Below are 17,477 nucleotides of genomic sequence, written 5' to 3'. Positions count from 1 at the left end.
CTGTAAAGCAGAGATCTTTTCCTCCGTCACGAAGATCCTCTGCTGTTCCGAGTCCAATAAGGCTCCGAGGTGCAGAATCCTCCGAGACGGGATTAGAGTGGACTTCTGCCAGTTAATTATCCAGCCGTGCTGTTGCAGTAGTGCAATGGTCAGGTCCAAGTGGCGTAGAAGGAGCTCTGGAGATCCTGCCACCAATAAAAGGTCGTCCAAGTACGGCAACATGCGGACTCCCTGCAGCCGCAGAGAAGCCGCCATGACCGCCATCACCTTGGTGAAAACACGTGGTGCTGTCGCCAGGCCAAAAGGTAATGCCCGAAACTGGAAGTGGTCGCTGCGGATTGCAAACCTGAGGAACTGTTGATGGCGCAAAAGAATAGGGACATGCAGGTAAGCGTCCTGTATGTCCAATGACACCATGTAGCCCCAGGTTCCAGTGCCAGAATGATGGACCGTAGGGTCTCCATCCGAAACTTTGGAACCCGCAAAGACCTGTTGAGAGCTTTGAGGTTGAGAATCGGACGATATGACCCATTGGGTTTCTGTACCAAAAAAAGATTTGAATAGAAACCCTGGCCCCTCTGGGAGAATGGAACAGGCACTATAACTCCAGCCTGGAGCATAGTGTGCAATACCTTCCGCAGCTCCATAGCCTTGTTCCGGTCTGATGGTAGACCCATGGTGAAGAATCGAACCGGGGGTCTGTGCCGGAAGGAGAGGGCGTACCCGTGGGAGACCACCTCGAGAACCCAAGTGTCTGTCGTAGTGGCCGACCAACACTGGGCGAACTGCAGCAGGCGGCCTCCCATCTTGGGATCCCCCAAAGGGAGGCCCGGACCGTCAGGCCGCAGGCTTGTCATCTGGCTTGGGGGCCGGACGTCTGGTACTCCATGCCTGCTTCCGGGGCTTGGCCGATTCTTAGGGCCAGCCTGTCGAGGAAACGACTGTGGTTTGGGCCTGCCCTGGGCCCTAGATGACCGAAAGGACGATGGTCCAGAACCAGAAGGAGCAGCGGCCGACGGGAGACAAGCCGATTTGGCTGCCGCCAGTGTGGCCACAATCTTATCCAGATCCGGACCGAAGAGAACTTCTCCGGTAAATGGCAACGCCTCCAGACCCTTTTTGGAATCTGCGTCCGCCTTCCAGGATCGCAGCCACAAGGTGCGACGAGCAGCCACCGCTGCTGAAGAAATTCTAGACACCAGAGTACTAATGTCTAAGGCCGCCTCGTTGATATAAGTGGCCGAATCACGGAGATTACTAATCAACTCCGCCTGTTCGGCCGGACAGTCGGAATCAAAAGATGCCTCTAATGAATCCGCCCAGCGCTCCATCGCTCTGGCAACCCAGCAAATGGCCATAGCCGGCCGTGCTGCCCCCCCCCGCAAGGGAATAAGCGGACTTCAGGCAGATCTCCACCTTGCGGTCCGTAGCATCATTAAGGGAGGACATGGATGGCATCGGCAATGTGGCACTACGGACAAGACGGGTCACGTGAGAATCCATTTGTGGAGGGGATTCCCACTTTGCAAAATAATTATCCGCGAACGGATAAGCCACCGCCAGGCGCCTCTGCGGCTGGTATCTTTTGCCAGGCTGTTTCCACGCCTCCTCTAAATGGTCCACTAACTGACCCAAAAGAGGAAAGACTGTGGCATCGCCCTTCACATCCTTGAAAAAGGCATACTTAGATTTAGCCGCTGGGGGAACTTCGTCCTCAATCACCAAGGCTGTGCGGACCGCCCGAATAAGTCCAGGAATATATACTTTGGACTTAGCATCAGCGTCCTTAGTATGGAGGGGTTCCTGATCGTAAGGATCCAGAATCTCCCCATCATCAGACGTCCCCTCGTCATCCTCATAAGGAGCCGACAGAGACGCCACCGGCCGTTTATGTGGCCGCATCACAGACTCTCCTTGCAACACATCCGACAAGTGCTGTACAGAACTCGTCAGGGAGTTAACCCACGCTGGCTCCTGAGAAACCGGGAGCGGGGAAATAGGGAGACTGTGGGGTACCACCAATTGTCGTGGGAAACCCTGCATGGGTGACGACACCACTGACTGCTGGGACAAACCCATCGGTGTAAACGCGGGCTGCGGAGCTAACTGGCCCACTAAGGCTGTAAGCGCCTGAGCGAAACAAGCCCAGGGCGGCTCCTGTACCGGTGCTGTAACCGTAAGAGGCCGCGCCATGGACAAACACTGCCGACAGAGGCCCTCCGCGCTACCCTCCCCCTCCGCTAACGGTACTTTACACGTAGTACACTGTAGCCGGAGGGGAAAATCACTTTCAGACATGATGGCACCACGTATGTGACCCCTCTCACCAATTATATATTAAATAGGCGAGAGACCACCCTGCAGCACCGCACTGCAAGGGCTTAGCAGAAAGAACAGGGACAGTAATAAAGCTGACAGTTAGAAGAAAAGTTACAGGCAGCAGCGCTAGCACAGTCACATACAATGCAAAGAAATATCAATTCCTGCACTAACAGCGCTGATCACTCAACTACACAGACACAGGGCCTGGTAGGACACAGCGCAGCATACACAAACCTGACCCAAATCGGAGGAGAGGTATGCGGGGGGACCCAGACCACGATGCTTCCGTCCAGGCTTCCAGCAGCGTTCACTATGCGTTCAGAGAAGATGGCCGCCAAGGAGCAGAGAGGAGGCTGGCCTGGGTGAGGAGCGCTGCCACAGGACCAGTCGGCAGCGTGCAGAGAGGGCTGTGTGCAGCGGGGGAGGCGCCTGCTGTGAGACCGGGAAGGCGCGCTCCCCTGGCATGCATTTAACCCCTGGGACGCCGCAGCGCTACCGCTCTGCTGCGGTCCGCTGTCCCAGGGGGTAGTGGAAGCGCAGGTTGGTCGCCTGGCTCCACACTGCAGCCAGTCCCCAGGGAGCCCCCTGCCTGGGGACTTAGGACCATGTGACCAGCGGGGCCCCACCGCGGGACCCCGCTGCTTACCTTTGTCCCCCTTGAATCCGGCCATGGTCCGGAACATCTGGGGTCACCGCTAGCTGTGACCCCAGATGCTCACCAGCATCCCCGGATCGGTACCAGCATTCTGGTACTGGTGGGGGTGTAGGGAAGACAGCATGGACGTCAGGACTGACTGTCCATGCTGTACATCCAGATGTGCAGCCACAGCTGCATAGAAGAAAGCTTCAGGGGCTCTTCTAGCCCCCACTCCGACAGGTGCACCCGACTCCGGCCGGGCACCAAACTAAACTGAGGTGCCTTGGCTCGGGGGCGGGGTATAGGAGGGGGACCCTAGTGCATCCTGGGAGGCTGAAAAGCTTAACTCTTTGGTGCCCGATGACTGACGTCACACCTATAACCCCACGGTATCCTGTGGATACCCTATGGACCCTGAAGTAGAAAGATAGATATAGATATATAGTGCCTTGCAAAAGTATTCACCCCCCTTGGCTTTTTCCTTTTCTTTGTTACATTACAATCTGTTATTTATTTTTTTCATCTGAAATTTATGTGATGGATCTGCACAAAATAGTTTACTTTGATGAAGTGAAATGAGAAAAAATATATAAAAAAGAATCTTTCTAAATAAAATTCTGTAAATTGGCATGTGCATATGTAATCACCCCCTTTGTTATGAAGCCCCTCAAAAGTTCTGGTGCAACCAATTACCTTCAGAAGTCACATAATTAGTGAAATGAAGTCCACCTGTGTGAAATCTAAGTGTCACATGATCTGTCAGTATAAACACACCTTTTCTGAAAAGACCCAGAGGCTGTAACACCACTAAGCAAGAGGCATCACACCATGAAGACCAAAGAGTTCTCAAAAACAAGTCAGGGACAAAGTTGTTGAGTAGTACAATTCTGGGTTAAGTTATAAAAAAATATCCAAATCTTTGATGATCCCCCGGAGCACCATCAAATTCATCATCTTCCAATGGAAAGAACTTGGTACCACAACAAACCTGCCAAGAGAGGGCCGCCCACCAAAACTCACAGACTATGCAAGGAGGGCATTAATCAGAGAGGCAGCGCAGAGACCAAAGGTAACCCTGAAGGAGCTGCAGAGTTCCACAGCAGAGACTGGTGTATCTGTGCATGTGACCACAATAAGCTGTACACGCCATAGAGCTGGGCTTTATGGAAGCGTGGCCAGAAAAAAAGCCATTACTTAGTGATAAAACTAAGAAAACACGATTTGAGTTTGCCAAAAGGCATGTGGGCGACTCCCCAAATGTATGGAGGAAGGTGCTCTGGTCAGATGAGACTAAAATTGAACTTTCAACCACCAAGGAAAATGCTATGTCTGGCGCAAACCCAACACATCCCATCACCCCAAGAACACCATCCCCACAGGGAAACATGGTGGTAGCATCATGCTGTGGGGATGTTTTTCAGCAGCAGGGACTGGGAAACTGATTCGAGTCGAGGGAAAGATGGATGGTGCTAAATACAGGGATATTCTTGAGCAAAACCTGTTTATCTGCCTGTGATTTGAGACTGGGACGGAGGTTCACCTTCCAGCAGGACAATGACCCAAAGCATACTGCTAAAGCAACACTCGAGTGGTATAAGGGGAAACATTTAAATGTGTTGGAATGGCCTAGTCAAAGCCCAGATCTCAATCCAATTGAGAATCTGTGGTCAGACATGAAGATTGCTGTTCACAAGCGGAAACCATCCAACATGAAGGAGCTGGAGCAGATCCCCCAAGTTTGCTGGAGGGTTTTTAGTGCGCGTTACCGGTAGCTAGCGCATTGCATGTGGTTGCCCCTCCTCCTGAATTTGTGTTCGGCCAGAGAGCTTCCCCATGTGGCATGACAGAGAGTGTTTCGCTGAAGTGGCTTTGGGCCATATGTCCAGGCCTTTACCTTTCCACCTTTGCCGTACATGTACATTTCCCATCTCTGTGTCATGCTGAAGCAGGTACAGAGTAAATATCATTTGATTCAGCATTTGTCGTGTCCTCATGGGGGCTCTGTGAACGATGCAATCCCTCACTTGCTTTGCCAATTTCACTACCAGTTGTTCGATGTGGCGCTCGCATTGATATAGGGCTCACGTTATCGGGCTTGGTCCATGGGATCCCGGGCAGTGCATGTTTTCCAGGTCTCCTCACAGTAATGCAATTGAAATAATTAGCTCCACCTGTGGAACCATTTTGCCAGTGAGTGATGTATGCACCTGTGTACTCCGGGATGACCTGGAGGGCGTGACCTGTGTGGGGTCCTGGGGGCTGAGTTTTAGAGCTATTGATATAGGGCCCTCAGTCCCTATGTTTTATGGGTTTTAAATTGGACGGTCCATTTTTGTTGACAGGTGCTTTCCATGGGCTGCGCTACCTCGTGTGCATATATTTGAAAAGTTTAGTTTGGGCCATGCAGGAATAGTGCATTAGTTGGATGATTTTGTTCACTGGCTCATCAGCAATTTGTGGTGAGGTTTTTGCTTTCTGTGCAGGCCTCCTTTTTTCGGGTGCTTGGTGTTGCAGTTGCCTTGGACTAGGCGGAAGGCCTGATTTCCTGCTTGTCTTACCTTGAAATTAGAGCGGATGCATTTGCTGGTGCTGCCAGTTTCCGGCTGATAAGGTGCAGCGGTTGCTAGTGCAGATTCAGTGTTGTTTGACTTATCGGCAGGTTATGGTTGCGTCAGGTGCAGGCGGTCCTCTGTTAATTTATTTTGCTTGCTGGATTATACGGATGGGGTGGGTGTTTGCAGTAGGATAAAGTGTGCTATTGCGGGGGTCTCCAATCCGCTTTTCTGTGTCTGACTTTACAGGAAAATCCTGAATGACTTCAGGTTTTGGCTTCATTTTGGGGAATTTCAATTTTGGAGTTGATTTGGCCCTAGCAGCCGGTTGACAATGCTGAGTTACATTTGTTCACCGAAGCTGTTGGTTCAACTGACTTCGGAGCGTTCTTTTGATGGGACTAGTGCACTGCTCCATGGCCTGTGTCATGGAAATTATGTGGTTTCGGGCCAGCCTGCGGTTATTGGGATTTTTCCAGTTATAGTGGCTGTGGATTTGTGGGATGATAAATTGTCTAAATGGAATATAATTTTTGGTGTGGCAAGCTGAGAGTGGTGCACGCTGTTAATAATCTACATTTTTCTTCTCCTATGGCGCTGCATCTGTTGAGGTTCTTGGTTTTGAAGTGTTGGCATGCGATTATTGTTTTTAGGGAGCGACACGTGCCGGTCATTGAAAGTGGGATAGGGATTCCCTGCCCCATTTCACTTTGGTTTCGGATGTTGGCCCCTGAGGCTAATTCGATTGGGAAGACTTGTCTGTCTTCTGTATGGCAGATTGTCTAATTGGGTTAGTCGGCCTGGCTCAGAGGTCCCTGGATCCGTCTGCTTTGCGATGCAGCATGGCGCGACTGGGACACTTATCTGGTAGGTATCCTTCTGCTGGTAAGTGTTTAGATCAGCACTTGGTTGGGTTTGTGTGGGGTCATTATTAGAGGGGCCGATCTGAGACGGCCATGGCTTTCACAACCCCACAGTCATTTGTGCTAAGGCCCTTTAGGGTTGGGCTAAAGAAAACCCCCTGGTGGGTGATTCTTGCCGCCCCATTGATGTGGCACTGCTGCTACGTCTGGTAGGGGTGATTTCATTAATTTCTTTTTCTGACTTCATTTGCACGGTCATACTTTAGCATATTTCAATCTATTACTTAAGCATGTGGTACTTTAGGCTAGAACTATCCTGTGCAAAATACCCCATTCTAATACTGATTAGTTAGGGCGCGGGCATTGGGTTACCATAGAACCTTTTACTATTACTGAGTTTTGCTCTTTGTGCTTGGCTGGTTATGAGGGTCTACGCCCGTCAGCCGGCCCGTAATGGTTATTGCATGCGGACTCCTCCCCTGGGGCTAAGTTCCAGTTTGCTGCTGTGTGTAAGCGCTGTTTGGGACAGTTGGATTTTCATGCTACACAGTATGGTACTCACGCTTTCCCTATTGGCGCAGCTGCTTGCGCAGTGGGTAGCGGGTTACCTCCATATGTCATTCAAGCTATTGGTAGATGGAGGTCATCCATCTTTCAGTCATATTTTAGATGTGATAAGCTTTAAGTTGTGTTCTTTCCACCAAGAAACGTTGTTTACCAGCCAGTTTTGGGGGTGTGAAGAGATTTATTAATTTTTCCTCCAACAAGGGCCGAAATGCAATTGGCTTATTAATCATGGCTTCCGGGCGTTTTTTTAGATTTTCTACTTCGCTTGGGTATTGCTACTAACATTCTCCATCTATATTATCTCTCTATCCTTTTCTTATATATGTTCTATTACTGCAGTGTTTTAGTTCTGGTTGTTCTTTTACAGCGTTGCCTGTGTCTTCTGAGCAAGTGTGGCTTGTGGGCCATTCATTTATTTCTTGGGCTGAGGAGCATGGGATGGTAAAAAGGATGGCCCTCTCTCAGGTGTGCTTGGTGTGGTCGGATATTGTCCCTCACCATGTATGAACAGTTTCTAGAGACCTTTTGGCCTTGGATACAGCTCGCCGGAAGTTTAATAGGACTGTTTCTCGTTTTGCTTCCGGGTCTGGTGGCACCCAAGTTTGGGGCTGGAACAACTCAAGTTTCCCGCTCTGATGGGGTGCATTTGTCAGAGTTATGGTAGGTGTGTTTTTGGGTGCTGTTGTTTCTTTTGGATGCGGGCTAGTGTTTTGGTTTGGGTGGCAGGCTGCGGTTCTTTGAACCTGGCGTTGGCGGGAAGGTGCTACAAACCAGTGGCCACGTAAGGTGTAAGAAAAAGCTGTGGAGCACATTTCCTTTGAAGGGTCATAGTATGGGCTACCTCTGCGGGAGGACTTTGGTCGTTCGTCTCTACGGACACGCTCATACTGTGCACTATTATAGGGGTTGTGAGTCTTCACAGCTCAGCTTACAATGACCACAGGGGGGGCGTTTCAGTCGCTCCCTAATATTGGTTATATAACGCTCAGCTTACAATAACCACAGGGGGGGGCATTTCAGTCGCTCTCTAATATTGGTTATGTAATGCTTGGATTACAATGACCACAGGGGGGGGGGTTTCAGTAGCTCCCTAATATTGGTTATGTAACATATGGCTGGAGCTGAGTGTTTGTAGCATCCTTCTTTGCCTCCCAAAAGTAAATGAAAAGCTCAGGGTCAAACCTTCAATAAAAGCAAGTTATGACCTTTTAACCAAAGCAGTCTGTGTCCGTGTCTTTATTTTAGTATAAGTTAGTTGTATGTTGTTTTATATTGTTTTTAATTGCAATAAATTTATGGACGCCTTATAAGTTCTAAATATCTTCTTTGTATTATTCTAATAATTTTTATATCAAATCTCAGGAGTATGACAGGAGAGGCAGACCCTGACTGCATGACCATGCCTCACACAGCTTTCCCCACTCACTCAGTCACCTGCTCACACACACAACTTTCCCCAATCACTGAGATCCCCACACACACCTCTCTCTCCCCTCACTCAGATCCCCCCTTCTCTGTCTCTCACACACACACACACACACACACACACACACACACACACACACCTCCCTTCCTCACACAGATGACCACCACACACTCATACACACAAAGCTCTTCCCCTTAACATGGCTCCCCTCCATTCACACACACGCCGCTCCACCCACACCATGCCCCCTGTCTGGAGGCACTGAACTCTTTATGTGCTTCAGGCTCAGCTCAGCAGCAGGTGAGCTCCACTGGAACCACCCTCGCTATGCCCCTGGGGGGGGGACATGGTGACATTCAATTCATACTGGGTCCTGAGGGCATATGGTGACACATATACTGGAATCAGGGGGGGACATAGTGATACTCAAACTGGGGTCGGGGGTGCATGGTGATATACACACTAGACCTTGGGGGGAGTGACAGGGAGACATACACAGGAGGAAGCAGGACAGAGCACAAAGAAAAGCAGCTCAGCACAGGGGGCGCATCCTGTGCACAGGAAGAGCTGCGCCACATATGGGAATAGAGATCAGGGTGCTCCATTGCAGAATGCGGCCACTTACTTGTGAGTGCTGAATGGGGACCCCTCCGTTGGTGCCCCCCCATCAGTTTTGAGTTGTTTAGCCTGTCCCACCATGCTAATAGGCAGCAGCATTGGGGAAAAAGATGAGGGGCGGGCAGGGCAATCCATCACTGGTAGCGCCCGCCCCAACTCCCTGTCAGCACTTGCCGTTCTCGCTCCACCCACAGCATGCCTCCACATACTGGCACCAATCACCATGGTGTCAACATAATTCATTGGGTGATCAGTAACACACCTCTCACCTGCGCCCTCCCACAAGGCTGCCATATGGTGCCATAGTTAATTTAAAATACATTCTGCTGGTGGTGAGAAGCGGCCCCCCTAGGGCTCTCCGGGCCCTAGGCAGCCACCTCTACCGCCTTGTGGATAATCCGGCTTTGGTGCAGATGATGGGGGGATACCACAGCACACTATAGATGACACTGGAAAACACACTATGGAATTTTTTATTTGTTTTTATAAAAGGAAAAGACTCAAAACAAAGAGGTTTTCTTTGGGTGCAGATCTAACACAATAGAGTATATTTTGGATAGATCATCAATATACTGCAGTGACTGATTTCCGGTTTGATCTGGAATGTTAAGGGTAAGTGATGTCATAATGATGCATATCATCATAGTACCTGCCTGTATAACCTCCCCACCTGCACTTAGCTCCTCAGTGGTAGATGAAGTGTCATGCTTGGAGCATACAGGACAAGTGGTTGGAGCACCTGTACTAAATCCAGCAAAAAAAGGTAACTGTAGTAATCTCTGGTCTGATAAATCTGATGTAATGACTTTTCTTCTAATGCAAGGTTTCTGGTTACTATGATGGTATTTATAGACTAGTAGTAGGCCTGGCCAAGCCATGGTCAGGTTATATGGTAGAGAAAGTGAGGGGTAGGGGTGAGATTATAAAATACACATGGTAAATATTACATGTGAGATTCACAATATACAATAAATTTGCTGCACAGCTGTATGGCATATGTATTGGAGGCACAGACGTGTGGCATATTATGTATTGGAGGCACAAACGTGTGGCATATTATGTATTAGGGCCACAAACGTGTGGCATATTATATATTGGGGCCACAAACGTCTGGCATATTATGTACTGGGACACAAATTTGTGGCATATTATGTATTGGGGCAGAAATGTGTGGCATAGTATGTATTGGGATAAAATTTGTGTGGCATATTATGTATTGGAGGCATTGATGTGTAGTATAATTATGAATTGGGGATACAGCTGTGTGGCATATAATTAATTTGTGGCACAGATGTATGACATATGTATTGGAGGCACAAACGTGTGGCATATTATATACTAGGACCACAAATGTGTGGCATATTAAGGATTGGAGGCACAAACTTGTGGCATATTATGTATTAGGGCCACAAATGTGTGGCATATTATGTACTAGGGCCCTCATTCAGAGCCACTCGCTATTTGCGGTCGTTCGTTCTAAAACAAGGGGTGGCTATTCAAATGAACCGTTCGCTGTTTGCGGTCTGTTCACGCCTCTATGTCTGAACGAGCGAACAAAACTTGCGTTCGTTTTTTGAAAAAATACGCCCCCTGGCCGCTCGCATCCTACGTCATGTCCGCTATTTATTAGATTAATCGAGTACATCGACCAGGGTATGAACTGCTCGCTATTCTTGGGGCTGGTGTTTGCTACCACAATTTTGCGAGCAGTTCTGGCTCTAAAATAACCCAGTGACGTGGTCAATGACGCTGCTGTTTTAAATATGCACACCCATAAAACGCCCGTTTTGACCTTTAAGCACGCCTGCGATCGGATCTCCACTCCCCGTTTTCAAGCACCTTCCCCTGTTACCACCCACATACGCCTCTTTCTGTCACTCAAATTATCAGGCATTCGCTATTTTGCGAGCACATGAATTTCGGCCGCACTGAGTTGTTCGCGCATGCGTATAATGATCCGTACGCATGCGCAGTTGGGCAAACATCGCTCGGAGCGAACGAGCAGCGACTTGCGTCCGGCTCTGAATCAGGGCCTAGGACCACAAACGTGTGGCATATTATGTATTAGGGCCACAAACGTGTGGCATATTATGTATTGGAGGCACAAACTTGTGGCATATTATGTATTAGGGCCACAAACGTGTGGCATATTATGTAATAGGGCCACAAACATGTGGCATATTATGTATTAAGGCCACAAATGTGTGGCATATTATGTATTAGGGCCACAAACGCGTGGCATATTATGTATTGGAGGAACAAACGTGTGCATATTATGTATTAGGGCCACAAACGTGTGGCATATTATGTATTGGAGCCACAAACGTGTGGCATATTATGTATTAGGGCCACAAACGTGTGGCATATTATGTATAGGAGGCACAAACGTGTGGTATATTATGTATTAGGGCCACAAACGTGTGGCATATTGTGTATTAGGGCCACAAACGTGTGGCATATTATGTATTGGAGGCACAAATGTGTGGCATGTTATGTATTAGGGCCACAAACATGTGGCATATTATGCATTGGAGGCACAAACGTGTGGCATATTATGTATAAGGCCACAAACGTGTGGCATATTATGTATTAGGGCCACAAACGTGTGGCATATTATGTATTGGAGGCACAAACGTGTGGCATATTATGTATTTGGGCCACAAACGTGTGGCATATTATGTATTTGGGCCACAAACATGTGGCATATTATGTATTAGGGCCACAAATGTGTGGCATATTATGTATTGGGGCCACAATGTGTTGCATATTATGTATTAGGGCCACAAACGCGTGGCATATTATGTATTGGAGGCATTGATGTGTAGTATAATTATGAATTGGGGATACAGCTGTGTGGCATATAATTAATTTGTGGCACAGATGTATGACATATTATGAATTGGGGGCAGTGTTATGAGGCACAGTATGAATTTTGGCTTCTGCTGTGTGGCATATTATGAATTGGTGTCACTAATGTGTGACCCAATGTCCTGTCATCCCGTTCTGCACTCCCCATCTCCTGTCATCATGTTATGCATCTCCCATGTCCTGTCGTCAATGTGCTGCACACCCCATGTCCTGTCATTATAGATATGATCTCCCATATCCTGCCATCGCTGCCCTGAACCCCTATATCCTTCCATTGCTACCCTATACTCCCATATCTTGTTATTACTGTCCTGCATCCCAATACCCTGTTATCCCTGCCCTGCACACCTCATATCCCAGTATCACTGGCATGATCTACCATATCATTTCTTCACTGCCTTGCATCCTGTTTTGTCATCACTGCCCTGCATCCATATACAGTCCTCACTGCCCTTTACCCCATAGCATTAAAGAAAAGTTGATGGGCAGAAGGTGGGGAAAAGTAGGAGGGCAGAGTGTGGGGTGTGAGGGTAAAGCAGGATGGCAGAGGGTGGCATGTGAGGGAAACGCAGATGGACATTGGGTGATGTGTACTGGCTTAAAGAGACAGAACCACACCAATGGTTAAGTAGCGTGGATTTAAGCCAATTGTTATATACATTTTTTTGTACAGATGTGTCCACATACATCTTACCTTTGTGCACTACAAGTCGCGTTAAAAATAACATGTGAGCGCTGTGCGATTCGGTAGCACCATGCATCTTTTCGTGCGAGTTTTTACCTTCAAATGCATCTTATTTGCAAAGCGATGCAAATAGGACGCACAGGCAGCTTCTGCTGATTAAAATTTTATGTGGCATGCCTATGTTCTATGTGTGACTGCGGTTGTATCTGCACGCAAAATGCTGCATTACAGTGTCAGTGGCTGTGACACTATAACGCAGCATTTCACATGAAGATACACCCACAGTTGCACACAGAATATAGGCATGCTGCATATCACAAAAGGTGCTTGCAGTACCGAGTCTCGCCACGCCACGGCATGGCGTGACTAGAAGGGCTGTTTAACGTGCAAAGAAGTAAGATGCATGTGGACACATCTGTAGCTCACTCCATGGTGGGATGCATGACGCATCACAATTTGCATGCGATGCATCCCGCCACTCTTCACATACATGCTGGCATTAATTACACCGGTATGCCAGGGCTGGCTCCAAGGGTTGGAGCACCCTGTGCCGGCTTTCTACAGTGCACCCCAACATCGTTGACCGAAAATGGAGGTGTGACCTAATTATCATAGACCACGCCCCCTACGTGATGGTATTTGGGGGCGTGCCTGCCTCCAAATAACGTCAGGCAGGGGGGGAGCCTCCCTAGCTGGGCTTCCCCCAGCCCTCTCCTGTCACTGAATGGATACAGCGTGCATGCGTGCAGCATCCATTCAGACTCCGGGTTCCGCAACCGCCGCACAGCTGCGGCGGTGGGGGTCCCCAACCTCCCGAATTGACCGCCCACTGGCCACTTCGGCCCACGGGTGGAGGAGCGGGACAGTACTGTCCCGCTGAAATCAGGATATTGGGGAGGGATGCGCCCTCTTTGGGTGGAGCCCCTGTTCGACCGTACTGGTCGAACACCCTTAGAGCCGGCCCTGCGGTATGCATGTAGAAAATCACAAAGGACAGCTCTCTCGGTAAGAGCTATCCTTTGCAAATGAGGGACTTCCGGGTCTATGACTCAGAAGTCCCTCTGGCGTCTTTCTTCCTGGCCCTATCTTATGCCTACAGGCCTACTGCCCAACCTACTATTGTGCCCATGGTCCTAATGCTGGGTGTAGTAGGTATTACCGTTGGCTGCATGGCTGGCGGTTCAAATCCTGACAGCGGCAGCCCGACAAGGGTGAAGATCCCGATCGTCCCAAAAGGTAAGTATCGCTAACCTAATTCCCCCCCTAACCCTCTCTTAAGGTTGCCTAACCCTAATTCCCCCATCTAAGTGCCTAAACCTAACCCCCGCTTCCCCGCAGCCTAAACCTAACCCTTCCGGGGGGGTGCCTAACCCTAAGTCCCCCCAGGTGCCCTAAACCTAACCCTCCCCCCCCACGGCTGTCCGCGCCCGGCTTACCTTCGTTTGGTATGCTGGGCGTCGGTCTTCCGGCATACGGTTAATGACAGGTGTTGAGTTTTCGACACCTGTCATTAGTACCACGCCGGGATTAGAAAGTCTGGAAGCCGGCGGTCGGCTTTTAGACCGTCGGCATCCAGACTACATCCCCTGATGCTGACCTAACTGTATCAGTATGGGCTTAGTGCCCTACCTGCGATGCCCTCGGGACTAGTCCCCGACCTGTACCCCTGGTGGACCAGTGTATAAGGGAATGGCACTCTCTGAGCTGGACCTTCCCAGCAGGGGGCAATGCCACTCCTCAATTTAACCCCAGAAACACAACATTGATGTTGATTAAATTTTGATTGATTTTAAATTAATTAAAATCGACCTGTTTAACTCTCACTAGAGTTGACCTGGACAGTAAGGGGGCCGGTATAATCTCTTTTGCAAGATCCACCTTGCCACCAGGATTTAGGCATTTAGGAGTCTTCAGGCTTGACCCGGCATCTTCTTCCTTATTTCTAGCATATTTTAACCTCTTTTGTTTTCCGTCGTCTTCTATCTTCTTCCTGCTGGGTCTTCTCCCTTCTGTGGCGTCTCTTCTTCCTGATGATCTTCTTGATCTCTTCTCCACTCCCTCACCACTGCTGGACACTCTGTGCACACTTGCACGAGCTCTGACCTTACTCAGAAATTGCTAACAACCATGCACGCTATGAGACCTCAAACTGTGTATGGCATAGCAGTGGATAATTTATGCGTGCTGCTGCAACGGCGTGCGAACTGGCACGACTGCTTTTCCCCAACAACTTCCCCCGTCGCCACCCACAAATGGCACTTCCTGTCAATCACTCTGCGATGGGTCTGTGTAGTCACTGCAGTCCCCATCGCAGCAGCTGGTTCGCACACACGCACTGCGTATGCATGCGCAGTACAAAACAATCTGCACATTGCGTGCGTATTCTCAGTTGCGTACAGTAGTGAATCAGGCCCTCAGTTCGCAAGTCTACACTCTAGAGATCTTCAAAAACCGTATTCAGGGCCTGATTCAGAGCCGCTCGTAAGTGGCCGCTCGTTCGCTCCGAGCGATGTACGCACAACTGCACATGCGTATGGGTCATAATGCGCATGCGCCAACCAGTCAGTGCGATCGGAAATCGAACGCTCGCCAAATAGCGAGTGCCTGCTAATTTGAGTGACAGGATGAGGCGTTTGTGGGTGGTAACAGGGGAAGGTGCTTGAAAACGGGGAGTGGAGATCCGAACACAGGCGTGCCAAACGGTCAAAACGGGCGTTTTAAGGGTGTGCATAATTAACAAAGCAGCGTCATCGACCACGTCACTTGGTTGTCTCTTAGCCTGAACTGTTCGCATGATTGCGGTAGGATAAACCTACCACAAGCACTGCGAGCAGTTCAGATGCCTTTCGATGTATTCGATTAATCAAATAAATAGCGGAAATGACGTAGGATGCGAGCAACAAGGGTGCGTTTTTACAAAATAGCGAGCGCATGTTTCGTTCGCTCGCTCAGACATAGAGGCGTCAACAGACCGCAAAGAGCGAGCGCTCAATTTAAATAGCCGGCCCCTTTTTGTGACCGAGCGAGCGCAAAAAGCGTGCGGCTCTGAATCAGGCCCTCAGTCAGAAGGTCTACAGTAACCGTGTCGACATTCATAATATTGACAGTACAATGTTGACATGGGTGAAACTGTCAGCAGGCACCATGTATACATCCTCAGAATGTTGACATGTACACAATGTCGACATTGAAATGTCGACAGTCTGAGAATGCCGATTGTTAGGTTTAGGTGTCAGCTGTGGCGGGTGGGGTTAGGGTTATGCTGGGTGGGGAGTTTAGGTTTAGGCTGTGGCAGGTGGGGTGTGTGGTTTAGGGTGAGGCACTAAGGGGGGTTAGGGATAGGATTAGGATAAGGGATAGTGGGAAAAATATGGAAACTCCACTGTTGAGAAATACTGAACTGATCCACACGTGCCCGCTGGGAACCAGAAAAAGACACTGGAGCTGCTGCAGCACCCGGGAAAAGGTAAGACACCAACAGGGACCATTTGTTGGCAGTTCATCATGTCGACATATCATCCATGTAGACATGATGATTGTCAACATGGTCACTGTTGACATGCTGAGCATGTTAACTGTCGACCAATTGTACCCAACCCTCAAAAACAGACCCAAGACGCCTGTTTACTGAAACATTTCATTAATGCCCCTTTAAACAACAAAAAGCAAATATTTAGCACTTTTCTGGTTAGTGCACATCTCTGATTGCTGGAGGACTAGGTATGCACAAGATGTGTACTGTGCATGTGCATCCCTCCATTTGTGGGTCTGCTCGCAGTGTCTCCCAGCCGCATCCTGAATGACAGGCTGCAGCATTTGGGAGGCGGAGCGTGGGCGTTCCTGGCTAGTGTTTCCGGAAATGGGGACGTGTCGCCTACGTTTTACAGGTGGGATGAAGCCAGGGTCTGCGCAGATTTCCTGGCCTTGCCAGTGGCCAGGAACAGGCCAGACTGGGGCAACCATTGGTTGCGATAGTAATCCAAGGCTGTGTTTACGGATGCTGCATTTGGATCTCTCAGATGCAGCATAGAGTTGTCTGTTTCCTTCAGACACCTCCTGCTTGTTGGATGGTATTGCAAAGCTGCTCTGAATAATGCCCTAAGTTTGTTGAGTCCTAGGGGTATATTTACTAAAGTGAGGGTTTTTAGAAGTGGAGATGTTGCCCATAGCAACCAATCAGAGTCTAGCTAATATACCCCCTACTAGGAGAAAAGCTCTATATAAATACAATTATTATAATTCCTATTATAATTATTATTTTTAAAACTGTGTTTGATATGGAGGGTGAGATCTATTATTGATCGCTAAAAAAGTTTATTTTTTCCGCATATAGTTCGCAGCGAAAAGGTTAATCCATGTCTAGAACTTCGCTGTAATGTATTATTATTTTAACAAGGATTTACCGTTGCGATGACAGGATGTCAATGCAATGTCGTATGCGCACCGTTGTCTTTTCACGTTGGCATTCGCAGTAGTATAGTATGTACTGGGAGCAGGTGCAGTATAGTGTAGTGTGTGCTGGGAGTGGGTGCAGTGTAGTGTGTGCTGGGCAGTGGCGTAACTAGGGTATTTGGAGCCCAGGGCAAATTTGAAAATGGAGCCCCCCCACCTATGCGTGCACGCGGTGAAAAATGGGCGTGGCCACTGAAAAATGGGGCATGTCAACATCACACACACCCCTTTCTTGTCACTGGGAACATTTCTTTCCATTTGCACCTTAATGCAGTGCCCCTTATACAGTCCCCCCCCTATGCAGTGCACCTAGTAGTGGTCCCCCTTATGCAGGCCCCAATTAGTTCCCCTTATACAGGCCCCCAGTAATGGTCCCCCATATGCAGTGCCCCTTACACAGTGCCCCCTGTAGTGGTCCCCCTTATGCAGCCCCCCATTAGTTCCCCTTATACAGTGCCCCCAGTAGTGATCCCTCATATGCAGGCCC

Source organism: Taudactylus pleione, unplaced genomic scaffold (genome assembly GCF_031769625.1).
Source record: "Taudactylus pleione unplaced genomic scaffold, aTauple2 ptg000179l, whole genome shotgun sequence".
Lineage (NCBI taxonomy): Eukaryota > Metazoa > Chordata > Amphibia > Anura > Myobatrachidae > Taudactylus > Taudactylus pleione.
Note: the sequence above shows the minus strand (reverse complement) of the source record.